The sequence below is a fragment of the Lissotriton helveticus genome, chromosome 7 (assembly GCF_964261635.1).
Source record: "Lissotriton helveticus chromosome 7, aLisHel1.1, whole genome shotgun sequence".
Lineage (NCBI taxonomy): Eukaryota > Metazoa > Chordata > Amphibia > Caudata > Salamandridae > Lissotriton > Lissotriton helveticus.
In genome coordinates, this window is record NC_136068.1 from 1,457,919,355 (window position 1) to 1,457,945,428 (window position 26,074).

Below are 26,074 nucleotides of genomic sequence, written 5' to 3' on the forward strand. Positions count from 1 at the left end.
GCCTGGACAATCTCTGTACCTGAGCAGCTACTAGACAAGCACGTCTCCACCAATAGGGGGTAGGATTTTATAGTATGTGCAAGTAGGGCCTTGTTATCTATGCCCTTCCAGATCACTTTAAGTTTGTCGGTCGATTCTTCCTGGTTCTTCGCCCCTATTTCCTTCCGTTTTATATATTTGTTAAAAAATCTGATAGTTGTCGAAATTGGGTTATGATCACTATGACTAGTGCCTAAAACTTCAGCCTTGACTAAACAATTCTCAAGAGAGGAGGATATGAAAACATAATCGATGGTTGATGAACAGTCACGTCCTCTATAGGTGGGCAATAGGCCTTTGTCTGACACGCATCCAACTTTATCCATTACATTGATTAAATCTCGAGTGGATAAATGATAGTGCAGTTCTTCCCCTCTTTTGCACGGAATTACCCGGACAGGTGTAACAACAGGGTTGTCGATTCCGTTGTACAGATGAGCATTAAAATCCCCCCCTAAACAGATTCCGTCCAATTTGCCATACCTCTGTCATCTACCAAGTTGTCAATAAATTCAAACAAGTTAATAAAATTCCTATTGGGTAGTGATGTAAAATCATTGTTATAAAAATTGATTAAACATAGCGTAATCCCGTGTGAATAGATCATAGCCTGAAAATTTCCATCATTTGTCTCCAGGGGTTTTATACTACTTCCTGCTGTAATCTTTATCTATGTGGATAATCCCCCACTAGGTCGACCAAATTCAGGGCTGGGTACAATATTATTGTAGCAAACAAATCCCTCAAGAAACAAGCCACTGGTACACCATGTCTCTTGGAACATTAAGATGTCAAAATTACTAACCACGTTAATCTACTCCGCTATATTCAATTTAGATTTTAGACCTGCGATGTTCCGGATAAGTATATTTAAGTTGTGGTCTAAAGGTCTGGGTTCCATAATGACAGGACAGATTGATAGCGGTTCTACCCGGGAAACTTTTTGAAGGATATCTATGGGCCTAGGTTCGATATCAGCCAGCAGGGCCATTAGTAAATCCATTGGCCCTACTACAGTGGTCAAAGGTTTGTTCGGTAGTCAGTCCTGTCTCTCCAGCTCAGACAGAGCGGTAAACCGGTTATGTGTAAAATCTGTCGGGGTGACTAAGTTACAAGCTCTCTGGGGAGGGTCTGTAAAAAAAAACCAATGGTAATGAAGTTATGAGGGTTAGAGTGCTAATGTGGTCGGCAAATATTTTTCTTAACTGAAGGTCCTACCAATCCCACCCGTCGCACCATCAAAATTTCGTTAGCAATCTCCCACCCTGTCCCCTTATACTTAGATAACCAATCAATACACTTATTTTTAAGTTGGTCCCAGGACTCGATTCGATCTTCTTTCAATGCAGGTACACCAGCTAGAATTGCGACATAGGGGCATGCTTCCGGGGGTAAATGAAGAACAGCCTCAGCGTGTTTTTTAACCTGTATATCGGGAATGGGGTTATTATTTAGGCCTGTCACCGATTTTGTGGAGGCTGGCGCAGGCAATACAGGCGGAGCTAATGTAAGTGATGGATTATTACTAGAGGACCTGTTCTCGATAGGTGCATTTAACAAAGGCAACATGCTAGCCATATTACTAGACGTGAGATTGGGTGACAGGCTGTTCTTTTTACCATCACACTTTTCACATGCATTATTAGTACCAGAAGGTATACGAGTACCATTTCCCCCCCGCAGTGCCCTTATTAATTGCTTCCATGTCTTTTAAGAGCCGTTCACCCCTAATTTGGTCAATGATAGTATCCCCTTTTCTTTTGGCATCCTCTTTCTTCACCAAGCTTTCCAATCTATCCAAAGGTTTAAAAAGTAGCATTAAATTGTTTATCCATTAGACTTTTCAAACGACCAAAAGTAGAGTCCACTATAGTGTCAATTAAATTTCCATTTGGCCTTCCTTGTACGCCGTTTACAGATGTTGTCTCAGTTTGAGTACAGATGGAATTAAATACAGCTTCTGGTGTGGTCAAATCTACAGTGCTGTCATTTAGTTGCACAGTCGGACTAACTGATACCCCACTTGTTCCAGTCGCTCCTCATGACCACATACTCAGAGGGGTAGGTTGAGATTTGTTGCGGGGTGGTTGTTTCCTCTTACTATTAGTCATTTTTGAAGGTCCTCTCTTCATTTTCTTCCTCACGTTTTCTGTAGTTAAAGCTGGGTTGGTGACACTGGTATTAACTTGAAGCCCCTGCTGGGAGTCTGAGATATCTACTACATTTTTTTTTTTTTTATCAATTCTTTATTGGAATTTTTACATTTCTATCCCACCCACCCCACCCACAAATAAATAAAATAAAATGCTCCCCCCCCCATACAGGCAACATTAGAAACTAGGCGCGTATATTTTTCTGAAAGATATCTTAATCAAAGAATAGATTTCCATAAGGCTATACATAGTCAATAACAAACAAACAATAAGCAAGAAACAAGATATAAGGGCAAAAAATGAATAAAAAGAAAAACACAACTGGTATAGTAATTATTTAGCATTATACATCCGGGTTCCCTATCCACTGTGTGATAGGATACCATATTGTTAATCCTTTTCTTTTCTTTTTTAAACCCTTATGTTTGTATATGGCTATTTCCAGACTATAGGTGGCTAAAAGTCGTGCCCGCCATTGTTGGAATGTAGGTGGATACAGGTCCAACCAAGCAGATGTCAAACAAATTCTAAGTACCGCCATTGATATAAACAGCAATCCCTGCATGTTAGCGGGTCTAACATTCCTATCGACCCCTAGTATTATTTCAGCTGTAGTAATCTCGATGTTGCTCTCAAAGACTCCGGATAAAAACGTAGAGATATCTCGTCTAATAGTGCTTAGGGTTTGACATGTGGCCAGCATATGTATCAGATCTAATTCGGGCATTGCACATCGAAGACATAGTGTGCCTTTGCCGGTACTCCATTTAGATATTCTATCTGGGGTATAGTATAGTTGGAAGAATGTCTTATAGAATTGAGCTTGTAGTTTTGTTGACATTAATGAGGCGTTTGAACTTTCTAGTGCTTTTTGTATTTTTGTCTCTGTTATGTCTAATTTGTTTTGCCAGTTAAGAGAATATTTATATAAGTCATCTGGAAGATTTACAACTAGATCTTTATAAATTTCGCCAATTTTGGCCCTATCCATGCACACCAATGTTTCAATTGCTGGAATTTTCTTCATAGCCACACGCCCACCCCCCTTCTTTAAAATAAAATCCCTAACTTGTAGATATTTATAAAAATCACGTGATTCTAACCCAAATTTAGTTTTTAAGGAATCGAAAGAGCAAAAGCCCTTCCTGTCATACAGCGAGCCAAATTGTGAGATTCCCGATCTGACCCATCTCATCATACAGTGATCGGTAAAAATCTCCAGAAGATTAGTGTTTCTATCTAGGGTAGTATAATAGGAGAAACTACCGAGCCCCAAGAGTTTTCGCACGTGATTCCAGACGATGTAAATACCTTTAAGTGTTTTAAAGCGCACTTTTTTGAAATGGCAGTCGTATGTTAGCCTCCACAAATGATCACATATCTCATTGCCAAGAATGAATTCCTGTGGGGTTGGGACTGACCAGTCGGGATTAGACTCTTGCCTGGGGATTAAAAATGCTCTACTGTACTCAAGAATAGTAGCCCACCAATAGATTTTAAAGTTGGGCAATGCCAGACCACCTCTTTCCCTTGGTAGGGTAATGAATCTTTGAGCTCTACGCGTTTTTCCATATCCCAAGATGAATCGAGTAAAAATATTATCTATAGCTTTAAATATTGATGGGTCAAAATTTAAACAGATGGTACGAAAAAAGTTCAGGAATTTAGGAAAAAAAACATTTTGATAAGGTTGCATCTTCCTATAATCGTTAAATGTAGATTTTGCAGGCTAATTAGACATTTTTCCGTTTTTTTTTTAAGAGTGGATTCAAGTTAAGGCTTACTAGATTATTTAAGTTTGAGGTAATATTGACGCCAAGATATAATGCATTATCAACAACCCTATCGTCCAAATATTTGATTTGACTATTGATTATGATCTGGGTTTTGGTTTGATTCAATTTGTACCCTGAAATAGCTCCGAATTTCTCTGCTTCTTCTTCCATTTGTTTAACTGCCTCCATTGGATCGACTGTAACTATTGCAATATCATCGGCGAAAGCCAATGTCTTTGTTTCGCCATTAGTGGTTTTCATGGGTTGTATAAATTGATTTGTTTCTAGCCTTAAAATAAATGGGTCAATAGAAATAGCAAACAGTAGAGGGGAGCAGGGGCAGCCCTGCCTTGTCCCTCTAGTTACTTTAATAGTGTCTGTTATGTCCCCATTGACCATAACCACGGCTTCAGGGGAGGTGTACATCGCCTGAAATGCTTTGATAAAATGATCCCCAATCCCACTTTTTGACATGGCTGTCCAAAGATATTGCCAGGAGACCCTATCGAATGCTTTGTCTGCATCTAGCAGTATCAGGGCCATAGGGTCTCCTGCTACTTCTGCCATGTCAAAAAGTGTGATCACCCTCTGAATATGGTCTGTGGTAGATCTCCCTGGGACAAATCCGTGTTGTCTAACAGATATGATTTTGTGGATTATTGTTGATAGTCTAGTGGCTAATAATTTAGAGTAGATTTTTGAATCATTGTTTATTAATGTAATTGGTCGATATGCCCCAAGTTCTGTGGGGGTCTTTATTTTTTTGGGGGAAAAACAATAATTTTTGCCCGGGCCCAAGATGCCGGAGGGTGTCCACCTTGAAAAATGTGGATCATAAGATTAGTCAGAATATCTTTCAGTGTACTGCTAAATTTGGCATACAATTCCAAGGGGATTCCATCTAGGCCTGTTGCTTTGCCTGAAGGAAGACTATTTATCGAGAGTAGAATTTCTATCCAATCCGGAGTATCCGAGAGAATATCTTGATCCAATTGGGATAAGCAGGGCCGTGTATCTGGTTCTAGATATGCATCAATATTAACCTGGCTATTACCTGTCTCAGTATAAAGTTCAGAATAATACCGCTTAAAAGCTTCCCTGATTTCTTTGGGGTCGTGAGTTAACCCCAGAATTGGGTCTCTAATTGCTTTAATCATATTTTCTGAGTTCTGTTGTCTTGTGCGAATAGCTAATTGATGACCCACCCGCTCACTCAATTCGTACGTTTTTTCCTTGTTCACTATAGCCTTACCAATTGCTTTTGTGGTAAAAATTTCGGATATTAGATTCCTTCCGATAGCTACCTCGCTTACCTTCCTTTCTATATTATTTCCACCTTGTATTGCTCTGGCTAGGTCTTCTTCCTTTCCGGCTAGTTTTTCCTGTAAATGTTTTAACTTTTGATTTTCTACTTTATTGTTGTTTAAGGAAAATCTAAGTGTTTCACCTCTTATACCTGCTTTCAGTGCGTCCCATACCACCTCCAAAGGGGCACTACCCATATTAAACTTTAGAAATTCTGGGATCCAATTCTCCATATGTATGCAGTATTTTTCATTACGCAATAGTGCTCTTTCTTAAAGGTCAACATACTACGATCAGATTGTATCATCCCCATATTCGAGCTAATAGTTAGAGGATTATGGTCAGAAAGAACTCTAGGTAGCCGATCTATAGAGCAACTAAAGACAATTGTGTGTGAAACAAAAAAATAATCCAGTCTGGCTAGTTTTTGGTGGGGATAGGAAAAAAATGTATGGCCAGGGTTGTATGGGTGTTTAATCTCCCAGCAATCTACTAGCCCGTGAGTATAGCAAAGCGCTTCCAGGGCTTTAAAAGTTTTAATTTTCCTACCTTGATAATTAAAGTTGTGATCAGAAGATCAGTTTGGTGGAAGGTTAAGATTAATATCGCCACAGACAATCATGGGTGTCGGCCAATGTTCGAGTTCATTAGATAAGAGCTGTAATAAGTCTGGATCATCAGTAACACAGCCATAAATTGAGCAAATCGTAAACTTTTTCCCCATAGCACATTGGGCCTCTGTGATTGCCCATCTGCCACATGAGTCTGCAGCTGCTCTTGTGAAACTAATTCCACCGCCACGTGCCAAAATAGCCACCCCGCGTGTTTTGTTTGCCTGTGTTGTTGCAATGACTAATCTGTTTCCCAGATTTTTTAATATATGTCTTTGGGACCCCTCGACATGGGTCTCCTGGAGACAAACGATGTCTACCCCAATTGATTGAAGACCAATCGCTATTTTTTGTCTTTTTTTTTTTAAATCATTGAGTCCACATATATTGATAGTCAAGATTTTTAGTTTAGCCATTTTATAGGTTTACTTTTTTTTATATATATATATATATATATTTTTATGTGTGCTCTTTTTAGAAATACGAGGTGCCCGTTTTCCTTTCTTGCTTATACGCCAAGTCATAATTTCTGACCTGTTTTTTTTTGCCTGTTTGGTTGCCCCCTCCCATCTCCCCCTAAAACCCCTCTGATTCCCCCCCCCTGTACCTACAACCGCCGCCCCTCCACCAAGGAATATGATATAGAAGTGGGTCCTGACAATCTGCAGACAGCGGCTAAGCTGGAACTATTGGCAAGAAAAGCCAAGCAGCTACAGACTATTAAAAACCTGAAGTCTGCGGCCAAAACCAGCGGTCAGGCCAACGATGCTCAACCCCGGATCTCAACCATCTTTACCCCAGTAATCAAAGGGCAATCCGAGCAAGAGAAACTATCAGAAATTGACAGCAACTCAAGTAATCTGTCCAAAATACCAGGTAATCGGAGCAAGATCCCGGCGGCCACTAGTGGGAAAACCACGACTGGATTAGCGACACAGATGTACAGTGCTACAACAGTCGAACCTAAAGGACCCACAGTAGATTCGATAGCACCACCACCGGAAGAATTTGTACAGACAAAGAACCTCACTGCTTCAACCTCCTTCTTACCAATGCCTCTTAGCTCGAGTAGTGCAGAGTTGGAAAAAACTGATCATTCTCGCAGTCTTGATGGAAACCCCGGCAATATAGCTCTACTCCCAGACAGGGCTAGATCCGAACTTGAGTCAGAGTCACCGGCGGAGTCTGAAGTATATGAGACTGGGATGTCTACATCAAGCGAACCACATAGATTGAGATACGAACAAATACATTCTGAAAGCTCAGAAACTTCTGACTCCAATTCCAACCCCAACTCCAAAAAGATGGACGACTCTCCTAAAGACAATAGCGCAAAGAGTAAGCAAGATAAAAAGAAAAGAAGACTAAGGAGACATAATAAATTTATCGACGAAGATACTACTGATCAAGGCAGTAACACTGATCGGATTGATCATCGTCATAGGAATCCATCTGCACAAGGTACATCAACGTCCGATCCAAAATACAACTCGCTAAGAAATGCAAATATAACCAAACATATAACATCCCATCTCTTGAACCTTCCTTGGGTGATGTATTTAATTCAATTATGAAATTCCAAGAAGTCGTGAAACTTGATAACAAGAAACTTCAAGGAGCAATCAACAAGGTGGGGCAAACCTGTCTAGAAATATCAGATAGAATGGCATTGGTCGAGCTACGGACAGAAAACCTCGAAAAGGATGTATCCGTTCTCCAGAAACAGGGAAAAGAACATGAAGGAATTGTGCGAGACCTGATGATGAAAGTGGAGGATCAGGAAAACAGGGCCCGGAGAAATAATTTACGCCTCTTGGGAATACCGGAGGGAGTCGAGGGGAACGACTCTAGGGGCTATATGATATCCCTTTTTAAAGAATCTTTTCCGGAACTCACCACTTGGGACTGGGACAAAGAAATTCAGCAGGTCCATCGCTTTCCTCTAACCCTCAACAAACGGTCGCATTCACCAGAGAAATACCCAAGAGCAATGTTGGTCTATTTTGGCAACTTTCTCCTACGTGAAGCAATTTTTGACCTGGCACGCCCAACCCACAAAAGAGAACACAAAGGGTATATGTTTTTTAGTAGACCCGATTTTGCCCACGCGACTGTGGAAAGAAGATGGCGACTGCGGCAACTCTTTACTCCTTTTGAACAGCTGGGAGCCACTGTATTTTTACAGAATCCTGCCAGACTGAAAATCATCTATAACGGAGTCACCAGAAGTTTCACCAGCGAACTTCAAGCACAAACCTATCTCGAGGAGATTACAAAAAACAGAGACGGCAAAGAAAACCTTAAAAAAGGGGGGAAAACACAAAAAATAGGTCGTAACTAAATACTAATCAACAGGGCACCTGCACCATAAGGAGCAAGACACTTTGAGAAAGTGAGAGGGAGGGGGGGGTATCTTAGGTTGCATAGACAGATGTTATGTTTGTGTATAATGAATGTAAGAAAATGTAATGACCAAAGAACAAACTTGCCCCCACTCCCATAGTAACAGGGGATAGGACGCGAAGACACCAGCTGTCAACGAATCACATGATGCCCACAACCTGGTTCCAAGGGAACCAGGTAGTCTCACATCTACTAAATTTTTATCAGTCACAGAGCCCACAGGTAACTTTTCATGATGGGTAGAATTATAAATTATTACAGTAGGTGATAACGGGGGAGGCACCATTGGACCACCCCTCTCTGGTCCATCAGACATGTGCGGATGAGATATTAGTGTGCCCATGGAGAGTCTCCTCTCAGTAATTTCAATTTCCGAGGTGACCATGTTGACGGCGTTTTCAAGCATACTTTCAAAGGAGGAGGTGGTGATAGTGGAACGCTTAGGGCCCGAGGTTGTTGTAGTAGCTATACGTTTCCCCACAGTACTTGTTTTGCACTCACCTCACTCAGGAGGTTAGGGGGGGGGAAGCCCAGCCTCTGCCTGCCCCCGACAGCCACAGACGGCCCTCCCTTTGCCCGTGCTCAGCCCGGCACAGCCCGCGACGCGGGGGCTCTCCTCAGTTTTAAGTGCCTCCAGGCACGGAATGGGTGATGGCGGCTTCCTGCCGCAATGGGTCCCGGGAGTTGTGGTCCCCCCTCGCTGCGGCTGCGCTACGGTGGCAAGGAGCTGCGGCAGCAGGGGAGACCAACAGCGGGGTCAGGAAGGCTGCCGGCGAGTCAGGAAAATAAATGCCCCCAGAGTGTATAAGGAACTTTAGCCAAAAAGGGCCAAGTCCAACAATTATCTATGTCCTACGCCACAAAAAATCCATACATGAGAATTATTCTTAAAATCCATTTTACTAAAGTGTCTCTAATATCACATCTGTAAGTTTCAATTCCCTAATTAATCTAGTCATAATACATTTGCAATGAAAACAATAGAACTGTTAGGCCTCCTCATTAGATTAATTACTTTTTCATAAGTACGTGAATAGTAAAACATAATTTCAGGAGTAATATTGTTAAAATCTATTAATAAGTGTTATAACTGTTTAGAAATGTATTTTCTCCTTTGCTACCACTTTTAAGCACGCATTTACGGTGCTGTCACTTCAGTTGTCTCTATTGCTCTATCACTTCGTTCATATTGTGAAATGTGCACATTCAGGTTTTTGTGTCTAAATTGGCAAAATTGTCATGTAAAGTATTTTTTTAAATTTTGCTTTCTCCTTTGCTACCACTTTCAAGCACACTTTTACGGTGCTGTCACTTCACTTGTCTCTATTGCTCTATCACTTCGTTCATATTGTGCAATGTGCACATTCAGGTTTTTGTGTCTAAATTGGCAAAAGTATCATATAAAGACTTTTTGAACATTTTGCTCTATCAGGCTTCAATGTGCTAACACAAACAAATAGCATTTGTGCATGTCTCTGTTTATATGAATTAGCACGTTAAAGCAAGATCTACTTGCTTTGCAGATGGTTGTTTGCTTTTTAGATTAGGGAACCTAATTTCCGTAGAACTGCTCTAAAGCTGATATAAAAATTCTGTCCAAAGCTTTGTAGGAAGTTGCGATTTTTAATAAAGCTGGTGATCAGCAAGAGGCAGGTACATATTGTTTAACCCAGCACTTATTTTCTCTATGAAAACATACGTCTTGGCTTAATTACTTTGCTGGTCCTAAGTAAGATGTTGAAGCTTTTAAGTCACTGTCTGTCTCTTCTTTAGTGGTGGGAAAGACCTATGGAAACTCAGAAATATTATGCTAAGCACATGGGCTAGAGTTCTACTTATCTTTGCTTGGGTACAACAATTTCCATGCAATTGTGAACATTTATAAAAAGCACTGCTAAAGCTATTAGGTCTGACCTGTAACAGGTGTAACCACGCTAGCTCACGTCATCCCAGAGAGACATTGCATACAATGACAAATCAAACTTCACTGATAGGATCATGTTGCGGTGTGGGGAGATGCCGTTAGTTTGAAGGTGGTGGAGTACCATACAAGACTGGAGGTGGTGAGTGAAGTAATGTATTGCTGAGATATGATGGTTGTGGCAGTGGTAGGGTGGTAGTGGTGAATAGGCAAAACAATGTAACAGAGGATGAGGGACAGAAAACAACAATATCAGAGAACAACAAGATAGAACCAGAGAGGAGGGTAAGAGATGGAGGCAATGCTTGAGATTACTCTGGCCCCTTGGGGATGGTCAGGCTGATTGCCTGAGGTCTGACATCTGTAGTTCTAAGGCAGTGGTGTTGGTGAACATAGTTGCCAGTTGGTATGCAAGGCAGGCTCAGTGACTTCTGAAATATGCAGAGGTAGATAGCAGGAGCAGTTAGTGAAAAAACAGTGCCATGAAGAAGGGTGGTCAGGACCGGCTTTTCAGTTGACCGTGCATGCATCACTGGTGCTCACAACCTGTTCCTGGAAAGCATTCGGTACAGTAAGTGATGTATTGAAGAACAGCAGGAAGAGGAGGTCTATAGCGTTGTAAAGTCACACAAGTGAATAGAAAGAAAGACTAAAAAAAAGTGAGGCACCGAGTTTATTTTGAAGAAAATAGAAAGTAGTGGCCATCTAAGAACTGAACTGTAAGCATTTAAATTATTCACAGTGAGAGTGGCGGAAGGATGAGGTTGCCAGCCCGTGGGGATGGGGGGGGAAGTACTGGTAACAAATACGCTGGGCAGTAAGGGAAAAGAAGTGGATTCTGCAAGTCAAGACAAAGTAGTAAGGTGACCCGATTTTGAGAAGCAAAAACTGGGACAGGTCAGACATAAAAGTAGGACTAAAGCCTTTAGTCTTTCTTCTATATCTGGCCTGTCAAGTTTTATGCACAGCCTTGTAAATGTGTGTGTATAAATGTTATTTGAGTTCAAAATCCTTTAAAAACAGGATACAAGAGGCATTTGACAAAGCAGCAACAGTTTATTCAATTAAACATTACGGCCGGGAAAACAGTTCCAGGCTCGACATCTGAGGACTATCTCAATGTACAATCAGTATGTTTTCTAAGCATGGGCGTAAAATCCGTTCCGCTCGCGGATTTTGAGGATTTTCGGCAAATTCGCAATCCGCGAACTCTCGCGAATTTGCCGAAAATTCGCAAATCCTCGCGAAGCGGATTTTTTGCTTGGTCGCACTTGCCAACTAAAATACTATACAATTTTGCGGCGCGCAGCGTTCACTTACCGTCATTCAGCGGTTGCAGAGTTGTTTTTCTCCATGTTTGCGTGTGCTGCGCCATTTTGGATCTTGCTGCGGGATCCCGCGGGAGTTTGTCGACGTCATCGCGGCTTGCCATCTTGCACAGCGAGAGTTTGGCAACGCGAGTACGTCATAAGGCCCGTGATCACGCATCGAGGGAGTAAACACTTGCGAACACGTAGATGCGGCGGGCAGCGACAATCTCGCAATTGCGAGATTGCAAAATTTGCAATTTTGCACAAGAAATCCACCAGCAGGCAGCATAAACCTTGAAAATTATGATTTTTATCAGAATAACTCCTCAGGTTGACATTTGCCTGCACTTTTCTTTTGCAAGGAGTCCATTTTTTTGGGGGTGGGGGGAAGGAAGTGTCCCACAGTCTCCAACTTCCTGTTCCTGTCCAGCAGGCTCCTCCCAGTGCTTTCTTCATGTGCTGGTCACTTTGATTTGGATCTTGACCTGGAAGGATTATTTTTTGTGGATGCTGCTGGATATTTGGTATTTTGCAAAACTGAAAGCACTCAGCATGTGCAAAAATTCAATCTTATCATTAGTAACCATTCCCTGTAGTGCTTCCTGAGGGGCCCCTTCAGAGTTCAGGTGCCTACTTGCAACTATTCTATGACCCTGCTCTGACCCTCGCAGCAGGCTCAGAGAATAGCTACAAGTATACAACAAAGGTCCTGTTAAAAAAATTACACTGCAACAGAAAGCAATTACAGATAAGGAAGCAGGTGCCAGCCTGGAAGTTCAAATTCAGTGACACATTAATCAGCCCCTAATTCATTCATGTCAGTTGAGGCAGGGCAGGTGTGCTTTTCCCCCCATAATCTACAGTGATGAACTAGAGGGTGGCATGGGTGAGCCAGAGGGTGGCATGGGTGAGCCAGAGGGTTGCAGTGGTGAAACAGAGGGTGGCAGTGGTGAAACAGAGGGTGCTGTGATGAACCAGACATAGAAACAACATGGTCGCGACCGTTGCTACCCGACAAGTAAGTTCGCGTTTGCGAACTGGTAAAAAACCCTTGCGAAATGGCAGAAACACTTGCGAACACACAAAAAAAAGGAATCCGCATAATTCGCGAGAGTTCACGGATTTTGCGGATTGCGAATCCATAACTACGCAATTTCGCGGATTGCCAATTCGCAAAATCCGCCCATGCTTAATGTTTTCTTCTTTTATACAAAACATAATGGGTTATAAAAGTTTACGGCGTATCATATATGATGATGACTGTTGAATGCTGCCTTTCTAGTTAAATTGTATGATAGGTGGTTCTCGACCTCGCATGGACTCTTAGGGTCCTATTTCGATGTCGGAGGCTTTCCGACTGACATCTACTGTTTCAATTCCGCTGCCCAATCTCAATGTAGGCGGTTGGAATTGAAACCGGTTGGTCATTCCGCCTGGCTTCTGATGGGCTCATGGAGCCCGTTGGCCAGTCGGAGACCGACACGTAATCCCAAAGGATGGCGTTTCAATCATTGGGATTATGATGCTCAGTTTCTGAAATGCTTTCCATGCCGGGCTTTATGACATAGAAAGCCTGTCAGAAAGCAGGTTTGCCCTGTGGCCTCCGGTTAGAGGTAAAGGGAGCACCTGTGGTGCCCCCCAGTTAATCCCTGCAACGCATGGCAGGCACACGTGAGGTGCCTGCCACGTGGTGCAGGGATTAACAAAATCTCCCATTTCTTTATGGGAGCTCGTGCTAGGGCCATTTTATGGCCTAATTGGCTATATGTTCCTAACTCATGTGGCATATGACCTTTTATGGTGTTTTTAGACGCCTGCAGACCCCCCTCTTGCCATGTGCGCTGTATTGGTACAATCTCTCTTGACCATTCTGATGTAGCTGTACCTATCCTTGGGACTGATCAAGAGTTTCCTGCCCCAGTGTTTGCTTGCCTACTAGGCACCCTTCCACCTGTTACCTATCAGTCAGCAATCCCTGGCCCAGGCCTCAGGGCCTTCTTGACTACATATTTGTGAGTTGAGGTTGATGTGGACTTCATAACAGGCGATTCTGTTAATAAGGATGAGATTTCATTTTTATTGATGAATGCCTCAATTTCTATATTAACGTTCCCCCTTTAGTTGATTTTTTATCTATACTATCTAACTCGTGCATTTTGACAGTTACTTTATTTGGAGCCTATTATGCTTGCTTTTGAGAACAACTACCTTCATAATTACCTGCATTCTTCCTAGTATGAGGACTACAGTTTTACAGAGAGGGATGCCCAATTGTATAACCCCACATACCAATAGCAACATAATGATAACTGGCATCAATGATTTACATAACACAGATATCCATTGTGGGAGCCAGAAGAACTAATTAAAAAACAACACCTGCTCAGGGGCACCACCCTCTTTGCACATGTTTGTAGAATGTCCAGTGCTTGAATGGCAAGCATCAGTGTCCCATTGTCCATGACATTCCCTGGGATGAACATGCAGCAGGCTGATCTGAACTTGGCACAACCCCTCCCTCCATTTCAGTCATAGAGTCCAGTACATATCAGTGCTGCATTACCATGAGGCGGATTGCTCACATTTCTTCTTTGATAGAATTGAGGCTGAGCTCAGTGCTGTTCATCATTTTGAGCATCTCCCACTGGGGTATTTGTATCCAAAGGGCCTTAGTTTTTGTTTGCAGGATGAAGAAGGGTATTGACCCCCCCACCACCCCTGGCTATGCTTCTGGATTGTCTTTGAATAGTGCCCATCCAAAATAGTCTGCAGCTCTCCTTTCACAAGCTTGGTGAAGCAAGGTTGTCTTTTTCCTTAAACAGACCCCCCAGGATATTGTGGCATGGATTAGGAAATTTAGCGGCACAAATATGGTAGTTTAGCGGCACAAATATGGAAATTTAGCGGCATGTTTGCGGCACTTTATTTTACTCATAATCATTCATTTTCAGTCTGAAATCACTGGGAACTGTTTTAGCAGAGTATTCCACTTTGAAATAGGTATCTGCAGCTCCAGGGAAGCAACGCGCCAGTCCTAACCTTGTAAGAGGGAGCTGTACTGAATCCAAGATGAGAGTCTGAGTCCACTCACAGAGTGGGAATATTCAAAACTCATCCAACTGCTTTCCTCTCGCATATGCATCCTCATCCAGTGTTCCCTTCAACCTACACATAGGATAGTTGGCTCTCAGCCCTGGGTTTCAACAGTCATGCCCAAGGCAGACGTCAAGGTGAGTGTCCAGTATCCGGGGACATGGCAACCCGCCAATAAAGTGTAGGCTGTTGCCCCTAATTCCTAAATCCGGTCTAATTCTTGTCCTCTCCCAATACGTGGATGCCTCCCTACAGTTTGGACACAGTTGTTGCCTGCCATCACTAAGCTGGAAAGGCGTATAATTCTTAGGGCTGTAATTGATGGTGGTGGGTGCCCGGATCAACACAAATGATCTCAAATGGAGCAGTAACGTTTTGTTTCAGCGCAAATATGCATGCTTCTCTGTCACTCTGAAGCATTCACAATGTAAACAAGAAAGAAGATAGATCAAGTTACAAGGGCCTATGTGAAGAAGAAATACTTTTCCATCTTGACCAAGCTCCGTTTCCCAAGATAAAGTCCTTTGGTACTTTTTGGGACCAATAAAATATAAAGTGCTGAGCTAAGTTCACAACCAATATTCAAACTTCACAAGCTGTAGTATCTAACGCAAGATTGTAAAGAGATATTACATGATGCCATCCAGAGGATGGAAATGCTTACTGCTCTCCCTGCCAAATGTTATATTTGTACCACAGCATTCTCTCTTTTTTAATAGGAGAGCTCATTGAATCTCCCACATCCTTAGGAATCTCCATGAAAACACGTGTCAACATCATCTTAGTGTTTGTCACCCTGCCTCTCATTTAACACTGGGAAGACACCTTGCTCAGGTGAGGAAAGTCAGAAGCTCTACATTTGACTTCAAGTCTTTTGTGAGTAATGGGCACAAGGCACTAGCTTGTAACTACCACATCACATGCCTGCTGTTACTTTAGAAGGAGGTATGTTTTTATTTTTACCCTAAACTATCAGTGATAATGGATGGAGTTCCAAATCTGCAGCAACAGATAGGAGAATGATAAGATGCTGGCACTGTGCTGCTTACATCACGGAAGCAGTAATGTCATGGCTGAGTGTACCTTCCTCTCAGTCAGATGCTAAATTTCCTGGGTGTATACAAATAAAGGGAATAATAACTGATGATGTAGATATAAGGGAACATATTATGTTTGCTCCCTCCCACGATAACTTCCTAGCAAGTGAGGGTTTTATCATATTAATATCACCCCCAGGGTTCAACTGTTGCAATTTAATAGTGACATGTATTTCTCTAGACAGCCCAAACAGATTACACATTGCTACTTCTCTGATGGAGCGTAAAACTGCGCAGCGACACTCACTGAAGCACAGTAAAACAGCTCGAACATTTTGGCCTGTCCCACTCCCTAATCACCCTGTAATTGTTTGACTTTTGTGACCTTGAATGTCGGAATATCTAAATGCCTGTCCTCATCGTGGGCACGGACAGGGCCTCAGTTCCCCTCTCTCGTTCTGCACGGTGTGCAGCATTTATTTTAACAACACAGACGAGGAAGAAGTGCCAGATTGTAAGATGCACCTGTGGCAAGATTATTATTATTATTATTATTATTAAAACTTATATAGCGCACAGCTACCCTGAGGCATCCCGGCGCTATGAACAGTGCATCAACCGTGGGACCATGAAATAATAATAACGACTCACGGGGGAAACAGAAGTGTTTTCAAACCTCTGCGAAAACGCAGGGTACAGGTCTCAGCGCGAAGTTTTAGGGGGAGGGAGTTCCAGAGCGTTGCTGTATGCACAGAGAATCGCCTCCCGCCCGTACGAGATCTTTTTACTCTCGGGACCTGGAGCAAACACCTCTGGTCAGACCTCAGCGCTCTGTTCGCTTTATAAGGGACTACCAAACTCCCCAGAAGAGGAGGCCCGCCGCCGTGGAGAATTTTATGAGCGATGGACAGTGCCTTAAACTTTACTCTCTCCCGCACTGGTAACCAGTGCAGTGCCTTGAGAGCGGGTCTGGCAGATTCTGTTCGAGGAATACCCAAGACACAAAGGCACCCGTTTCCGTCTTCCTATGAAGCTCACTCATCTGAAGTTCATCATCCCATACAAACTCGCCAGTCACCGGGCCTTGTCAGTGGGTGTTGTGGGTGGAGCTGATCAAAGCAAAGATAGAATGAGTGGGGGGGGGGGTAAGATTTAAAAATAGGAGGACTAGGCTTTCACATTATCTGAAAGCAATCCGGGAGACCGGGAAGCAGTTGCCGGCCGGGACTGATTGCTTTACTGTGTGAATGCTTCATTAATTCAGGTCGACCGATCAGAACCCGGGAACGGCTGCACTTAAAATAACGTACAAGTGAGCGCGTGCTCTCGGAGGCTAACTCCCTCACTGAATGAACTGCCACCTATAATGTTGCAGGAGGAAGCAGCTATTTGATGGCTGTACTACGGCACGTAGTGACGTGCATCTATACAGCCAATAAGAAGGCACAATTTCTTTGTGGTCTGCGGGGAGGCCTTTTTTCGCGGCCAAAATAGTAAATATCGCGGCCATCGCTCTACTAAGCAAATTTCGCAATTTTTTCGCAGATCGCGAAATAGCGAAATGCTGGAGGGTCTGCTTAAAGGGTGCTGGTACCAACCTGATAGTTCTTCTCCAGAAAGGACCAGGGTAGGGAGTGCAAGGTAACCAGGTAACACAGTTCCCTAAATTCAGGAACAAGCTGAGTGTAGGTGTGCTCGCCGCATTGTCAGTAGTAATCCATCAGCGTGGTTATGCCCCATTGCCTATGCAGGATATATAATATCACTCCGCAGCAGCCCATTCGTGCCCATCGGAAGCAATCCTTTTCCTCTCAAACATAAGGAATACATTATAAGTGTCCGTACAATCAGGGGTTTTCCTTTCCATTCTAACCAAGTGTATCCACCCACATCGGTGTCCCAAGTTTCCTGACATGGGAAAGTCTTACTCTAATTCAACCCTCCCTCATGAAGCCCATTCCACTTTGTTCCCATTGTTGGAAGGACCAATTTAGGAATTTCAGGTCGGAGACCATTTATTGTTTAAGAAGACTGCCCCAATTACAGTAAGAGCCACTCTTGGTCCATAGATGGATGCTAGAGCAGACGTGTTTGTGCACTGAATTAAGGTTTTTGCCACCTCCAAAGTCATTATTCCAGGAAAACTCAGGGCCATGTGATATCTTCCCCAACGTGGCCCTTCCTATGTATCCTGTCCAGCTTGGCTTGGATGTCTGTGGGTTCAGTTAGGATGTATAGCGCTGTTGGGTTGGTGTCATATTAGATTGTGTTTACAACTACCCGGTGTGATTATATCTTGTTGGGTTGGATCTTGGCCCTTATTCTACATAGATAGAGGTGCATAATGAATTTTAATTTTTGGAGGGGTACTTCTTGGGCCTGCCTGTGCCTACCACATGTGGGAATAATGAATAAACATAACATGTCCTGGCTGATAGTTGGGAGCAGACTGTGGTCAAGTGCTGGTACCAAATGTTATACAAAAGGGCGCTGTGCAGTGCAAGTAGGATGCTGGTATTCTGTTTGGTGTAATTGTAGGTACTGTATGAGAGGTCCCTACGCAGGCACTGTAGTTCCCTTGAAGTGAACTTCTTTTGACTCAGCAGTTACTCTGTAGTACTCAAGTGTGGAACTATCCATGGTAGGCAGATTGTATATAACTATATAAAAATACATAACTTGTGTCGCAACACCTAGGTATGGGCCTCCTGGGAGTCATCTGTGCTCCTCTGGTGGTCGTGTTCTTTCTGACCAGTTTATGAATGTTCGCCATTTTTTAGTTCTAGGGTGATATCGCCATGAAAGGGCTCCTTCCATTTGTGCAAGTTCAGTATGGTTATATTTTCCTTTGGAATACAAAGAGAGTACAAAGTTCCCCGGGAAGAGTTAAGTAGTAGTGTTGTGTGTGCTAGGATGAGGGGGGAATCCCCTTGTTGGGACTAGAACCCTCACACACCCAGCAAGCTAGGTGTCATGCTTCATCATATGGGTTCTGCTCCTCGTCAGACTGGCGCTGCAATGTCTGACGGGTTCCCGAAATCGGGGCTCTTTATCGGAGATCTTTTGTCCCGGCCATATGGTGCATGCGTGTGTGAGGGCAGGAGGGGTATTTTCCTTTGGGTCATGGGGATGGATGACGAGTCAGTATTGGTGCACTTCATGTTTTTAGGAGCACAAATACTCTCTCCAGTTATGTGTGCTTTATTGGAGCAATCTTCCTTGACCATCATAATGTTGCTGCAACTATCCGTGGGATTGATCAAGAGTTTCTTGCCCGAGTGTTTGACTTGGAGCTTTGCACCCTCCCACCTGTGACCTCTCTATCAGCAATTTCAGACCCAGGTCTCCGGGCCTGTTTCACTAAAAAATTTGCAAGTTGAGGTTGATGTGGAGTTCTCAACGGACAATTCTGTTATGGTCGAGATTTCATTTTCATCGATGACTGCATTGATTTCCATATTAACATACACACACACACACACACATTTATATGGCTATATTTACATTACCTTAGCACTGGAAGAACCTCCACCCTATGCCCCCGCCTCATCCTTCCCACTCTCTGCTGGGAGCAGACAGCACCCTCCTCCTGCGCAGCCAGGCAAAAACCAATAAATTATTTTAGACTTCAGAGGGGTTCGTGAAATATGACCATACCTTTCAATTCTGCTTCACAGGATGATCTGACCTTTGCCCCAAAAACCGGGACATGTATTTATAATTAACAAAAGTGTCAGGACACCGAGTCACAGTCATCTGAGAACTGGGACTGTCCGGAGATATCGGAGAGGTCTGATCACCCTACAAAGAAGTGAATGATATGTAAACCACTGCCAGGTCGATATTTGTTCATGATACTCCTGGATATATGAAAATCATAAAGACAAAACATAGGAAAAGTGAAGGCCGGTTCAAACCCTTCACCTCTAGAAGCTACTAAATTTGGCAAAGGCCCTAAGAAAGGAGTGGACAGGGCCTGGTCCAACAGTCAGGACATGCTGTTGGATTTAGTGGGTCCTCTCATCAGAATTTTGGATTTGGAAGAGACCAACATGGAAGGGACACTGATAGACCCTGAAACACTTTCCAATCGGGCCCAACAGACGTATTTTGGGCAATGCAAATGCTCACATTTCTCAAGAGAGAAGAAAAATACTTTTGCTAAAAATTGACCCTCAATGTGGCTCTCTTGCTTCAAAAGAGGAAGGTCCCTTGGCTAAGGGATTATTGTTTAGAGGCTCGTTCATCACAGAGTTAGAGAAATATGTGTCTACTTTCACTATCATAGAAAAAGCCCAGCGTTCCCTAAAGTTGAGATCTATTTCAGATATAGGTCACAATTCTATCCCCGTCACTCCAGAGGTTACTGGTCATGAAGATATAGAAACAAAGGAGAACAATACTCAGGTAAGAGTTTTAAGTACTGGCCTTACTCCCGTCAGAGGCAGATTAGCTTTGTGTCTAAATGAATGGTGTTATCTCACTCCAGATCCCTTGGTCATCCAGTCGATTTAAGGGTATCTCAGAGCTTTACCAACCTCCAGTTCAATTTCAACTTCCTCATCCTCTTCTTTTTTCTCAACATCATCTCATCTACAACGAGATTCAATCTCTTCTTTCCAACCAAGTTATGGAATCAATCCATTTCTATCCCTCAGGGTTCATCAGCACCATCTTTCCGGTTTAAAAAAAAAACAAGAAATGTTGTGTTGTTTTGAACCGCAAAAAAATTAACAATTATGTGGTATATTACCATTTCAAAATGGACACTATTCTCCATCTTAAGGATATATTGCTTCAAAATGAGTGGTTGGTCAGGTTAGACAATCAGGATGCTTACCTTATGGTTCTAAGTCATCCCTCCCACAGGAGATTTCTCAGTTTCAATGGGGGTATTTTTTTTATCATTACAAAACTCTTTCCTTCAGTCTGTCTTCAGCTCCTTGGTGTTTCACCAAGATTCTCCGACTGTGGCCTTTCTCAGAATGGCCCAAGACAAGAATATTCTTCTTTCTCATTTGGCACTTTGCCAAGAACAGTTGTAATTTCTGGATTTTCTGATAGACACTTCTTATTCTATCCTTCAATTTTCTCAACTCAAGGTCACACTCATAAAAAAAAAAATCTGTCACTCTTTAACTTACTTAGGAATGCGAGTTACAAAAGATCTGGAGCAAATGGCATTGGTCAATTACACTTGACTTATGCAAGAGACTAAAAAACTTTTGCAAAGCTGGGATTCCCTTCCGCTTTCCATTCTAAGAAGGGCTAATTTAGTCAAAATGACAATCCTCCCTAAATTCACATTTGTTTTTAACACTCTCCCTTTGTTCTTCAGGCCTGCTTGGTTTAAAAAACTTCATGGGCAACTCAGTAGGAATAAGAGCGTGAGAATCTCCTGGAAAAAACTTAGGAAGAAAAAGCTGGAGGAGGTATAGCGCTTCCAGATTTCCAATTGTATTATTGGGCCTTCTTCTTGAAAAACACCAGGCGACTGCTGAAGACCCCTCAGGACATGCCAATGAGACATAGGGCTCTAATAAGTACTTAGGAGAAGAAAGTAAAGGGCTCTTATTTAGATTTGGCCATGCTAAATTGCAAAAGATAAAATAAATTTAAGACGCTAATTGCAGCCTTCAAAATCTGGATCCAGGCCGAAAAAACTCTAGGGATCCCATACTATAGCTTTATGGCACCAATCTGGAACTTCCCACTATGTATGAAGGACAGTCTAGCCTCAGCTTTGGTAAGCAAAGGTTTTCTAAGATGGGGCCAACTTGCTGAGAAAGGCACAATATAAACATGGGCTGAACTAAGCCAGTGGACAGATTTCAATGTATCCAGACTTAACCATTACCAGTTGGTTAGTTAGTCACGATCCCAGTCAAACCTTGGGGCAGACTCGGATGTCGCGAAGGATTCAAAACACAAACCTATAGGAAGGAAGTCTCCATGTGGTATTGGGCATTAATACAAGGAGATAATGATGGTGTGACCCTGTCCGAAGAAATCTGGAAGCTGGACATGCCAGGCTGCGATATCCACAATTCATTTCAAGTATCTGCTGTTAAATGATGGGCTTCGGTGATTTTGGCTCCACTCAGGAGGAATCATTTGTTCATCATATACAGGGCCTACTGGTCACTCAAGAAACTTGCTAAGATGGGAGGTAGTAAAAGAAGATGCTGCCTGAAATGCCAACTGGAAAACGCAGATGATATAGGCAGTGTCCAGATCTTCTAGCGAGACGTGGGTAAAGTATTCTAAAAAATCCTGGTTTGCGACTTCAAAGTAAGCCTTCCTCTGGTTATATTTGCAGTACGGGAGGTAGATAAAACATGCTGGGGGAAGAATACCATATATCTGCTTTTTACTTTAATAACTATTGCGCGCAGGGAAATTTGTGTAAAACGGGTCTCTGAGCTCTCCCCTACATGTGCGAGTTGGTTAAATCTTTCAAGGCATATAGCTAGGTTAGACTGTCAGACGGGTTTGGCTAAGAAAGATAAAATGTGGGCTCCCTTTAATCTCACTCGGCTCTTGATAAATTCACGCACAATATACTTTTCCAGCAGGGTCAGAAGCTACATATTGGTGGGTTGGTCTGTTGGCCTAGTCCAAGGATTAAGACAAGCTCAATGAGTTGACGAGATTAGTGGCGGTTATCATTAGACCTCTCATCAACTGAAAGTTGGAAAAGGCTTGCTTTCGTTGGCTTAGATCTTTGAAGGTGTGTGGCGCTCAGATTCTACAGGTAGATCTCGCTCTATGAGGACTAGAAAAATAAAAATACATATTTAAAAAGGGAACTTTTTAAATAAAAAAAAGCAGAAACATACAGACTGCCTGACTCTTTCGCTGCCCTGGATAGTGCCTGAACCTTTTGCTACTCTGTGTCCATTTTATACTGTGCAACTTCGTCCCGTAACCACCTTCCACCCAAATCTTTATTATCTCACGCTATACATTGCTTGCCAGTATCCATCCCCCCAACCATGCCTCCCTCAAAGAATGGCTTCAGCACATCTGCTACCACAATCAGTGCCTTGAGACCCTCACAGGTGAGTAGCCGTGCTATACAAGACCCTGATTGATTCTGGATGCTTTACTGTCACTTTACATGAATTTCCAAACAAGAGATGTAAAACAAACATGAAACATTTTATTTCTCTTTGAACTTTGATTATAAAGAAAAAGTACTTTTCACTGAATACTAAATGTGCAATTTGGGGAACCCTGGGTTGTTTCTCCTGAATATAGCAGTACAGTTCCGTTTAAATGTGTTTTAGATTGTTGTTTATATATTGACGGTGCCCACAATAGAAATACAACACACTTCTGTTGTTAGACATTTATGGCCTCGAATTCTTAAAGCCAGCACTCCACAATTTGTAATGATCTGTAAAGTATTTTTTAATTTTTTTTATAGTCAATTTTATTGGTTTTGTGGACAAGAAAGAACCCAGGCATTAAACAATACAGCATAGTATGGCAGTTATAAGGCGCCTTCATGCCACAAATACAAAGGAGGGTGTATATATAACTTGATCCCGCAGAATCCCGCACACTGCACACAGCCCCCAATACAAAATGTTCTTATTCCATCTGTCCAAACCCTGCGGTTTTTAGCCGGGCACCCTCTGTCCTCAAACATCGGTCTCTCCTGTGCCGCGCACCAGTCCACTCCTCTGCGCCATTTCGTTATGCTAGGCAGGACAGGACTTATCCAGTTAGCAGCAATGTCCCTCTTGAGTACCACCATTGCTGTGGTGAGGAATTGTTTGTCGGATCTGAATCCATCTAGGTCATCTGTGACCTCCAGGAGCATATTTAATGGAGCGTTTGGAACCTCCCAGGCCAGGACCTCTGTAAGCTCCTTTTCTACGGAATCCCAATATTGTGCACTGACAGGCCCATACCATGTGAAAAAAATCTGCTAGTTCGTGTGCACAGCGTGTACATGACACCGTTGCTTTCAGACTTGCGCCGTAAAGGCGATTTTGTGTTAGGTAGGCAGCTTGTAGATAGTACAGCTAGACCAGAAAGAGTCTGGCTGATGTGGTGACTGTTTTAGGTACCATCAGTGCGTCAGTCTTCCTCTTCAAGAGGCCTAATCCAACCTTCCCATTGGTCTCTAAGCTAGTCTAGCCTGTTCAGAATGTTGTTGGTTAGGGAGCGGTATATACGAGAGATTCCTCCCTTGCCCAGGTTGTCAGTCATAGTTTACACCTCAGTGGGACTATGGGCCATATGTATCATCCTCACCATTTGCGATTTCTAAATAGCGAATTTTAAGGAATCGCTATTTAGAAATCGCAAAACGGTATGTATGTAGGAATTCGCTTATTTTTAGCGATTCCTACACATTCCTAAATTGCGATTAGCAAATTGCTAATCGCAATTTTCCCATTCATTTCTATGGGCCAGGAGGCCTATAGGAATGAAGGGGATATTTGCGATTAGCAATTTGCTAATCGCAAATTGCAATTATTTTCAAGGGGGCAGGGGTGTCACAAGAACACCCTGATGCACCCCTGAAAATGACATGTGTGGGCATATGGCGCACATACATGCCCTAAGGGCATGTATGAGCGTCATATGCCACCTTTGAATTTTAAATAAATTGCTTTTTTAAAAGAATTCGCAATTTACCACCAACTAGAAGTTGGTGGTAATCTGCGAATCCTTATTGGCATTTTTGCATTAATATTTGTTTGATACATTGCATTTAAGGAATCGCAAATTTTGCGATTCCTTAAGTGCAATCGCAAAATAAGGAATAGCAAAATGTGCGATTCCTTATTTTGCATCAAACATGTTACATACATACCATTTTGCTAATTAGCATTCGCAAAGGCCGAGTATCATCATTTTGAAGCGAGCGACTTTTCCTAGGGGGTTAAGTGACGATCGTCTTTGGCTCTTTTCACCAGCGGGGTAACGTTAAGTGACCAGGCGAGATAAGGAAGCAGGGCCACCCATATTCCCTGATATTTGAAAGATTGTCTTCTGATAGGTATCATGGATTGCCAATCAAAGCATTCTCTTGACATATGGAGAGGGACCAGGACGGACATACTGGGGTTTAGTTGTAGACCAGAGACTTATCCGACGAGGTGCAATGCTTGGATGCAGTGGTGGCCAAACTGGGATGGTTCGGCTAAAAAGAGCAAGCTGTCATCTGCATAGAGGCGATTTTGTCTTCATCAGAGCCCGACCATCTCCAGCCGTGAATACGGTTATCAGATTGTATAATGCATGCCAATGGCTCCATCGCCAAGGCAAACATGAGGGGTGAGAGTGGGCACCCCATCCTCATTCCCCGTTTAGTGGGGAATAGCTCTAAAAGCACCTCGTTGACCAGTACCCGAGCTTGCGGTCGGAGTATAATATTTTGACCAGGTTGCGGAAGTGCTGGCCTATGCCCATCTCCACCAGTAGGTCATCCAGGTAGCACCAGTCTACAGAATCAAAGGCCTTCTCAAAACTGATGAGGAGAAGCACTAAGTAGGGGTTAGTGATTGTCGGTTTGCTAAGGCTAGTTGGAGACGTCTGAGGCAGTGTCTGGTTCCCAGAGATAAAGCGATACCAGAGGGGATGATGGACGGAGCGTTTGAGCAAAGCAAACACTCACCCCCAGTCAATTGATCTGGGTTTAATCCATCATCATTCTTTAGCTCACTCCATCACCCCAGTTCAGACATGGCAATGTGCCAATCAGTCTGACCCTGTGCCTCATGGGAACAGTCCAGCCCAAACTGCCAAGCCATGTCTTTTCTGGACCGGAAACAAGCATCATGGGACCAGTTTCGGGTTCATAACCCTCATCAGCCAGGCTATCTTGAATCCAGTGGCAGAGTGAGCAAAGGACCCACTTCAGGGCTTACCCTGCCAACTTAGGGCGAACAAAGCATTCCCAGAGATTGCATAAATCCACATTGCTCGGGATGGGCTAATTTCGTAAGATAGGGCCTCCATCGGTTCGCGATGATTGAGGCAAATATTTCAACCTCCGTGTTTATTAGGGAGATTGGGCGGTAGTCGAAGCAGTTTGGTGAGGGAGGCTGTGTTTTGGGGATCACCACAATGGTGGCGACATCTGTCTCTGATAGAAACAAGCCTTTCCCGACCGCTTCGGAGTATACGTCCAAGAGATGTGGAACTAGTATGTCACGTATGTAGCGTAGTATTTCTGCAGGAGTCCATCAGGCCTAGATTTTGGCAGCTGCGTTGCACGATATGGCATCATTGATTTCTTCCTGTGTAATAGGAAGGTCAAGTGCAGCCGTTTCGGTTTGGTTAAGGTGGGGGAGCTGAAGGTGTTCCTGGCTGATCAGCTGTGAGAGGTAGTTCTGAGTAGAGTTTAGAATAAGTGGTGAAGGCCTGAGCCATCACAGGGGGTGAGTGATGAATTGTACCCTCTAAGT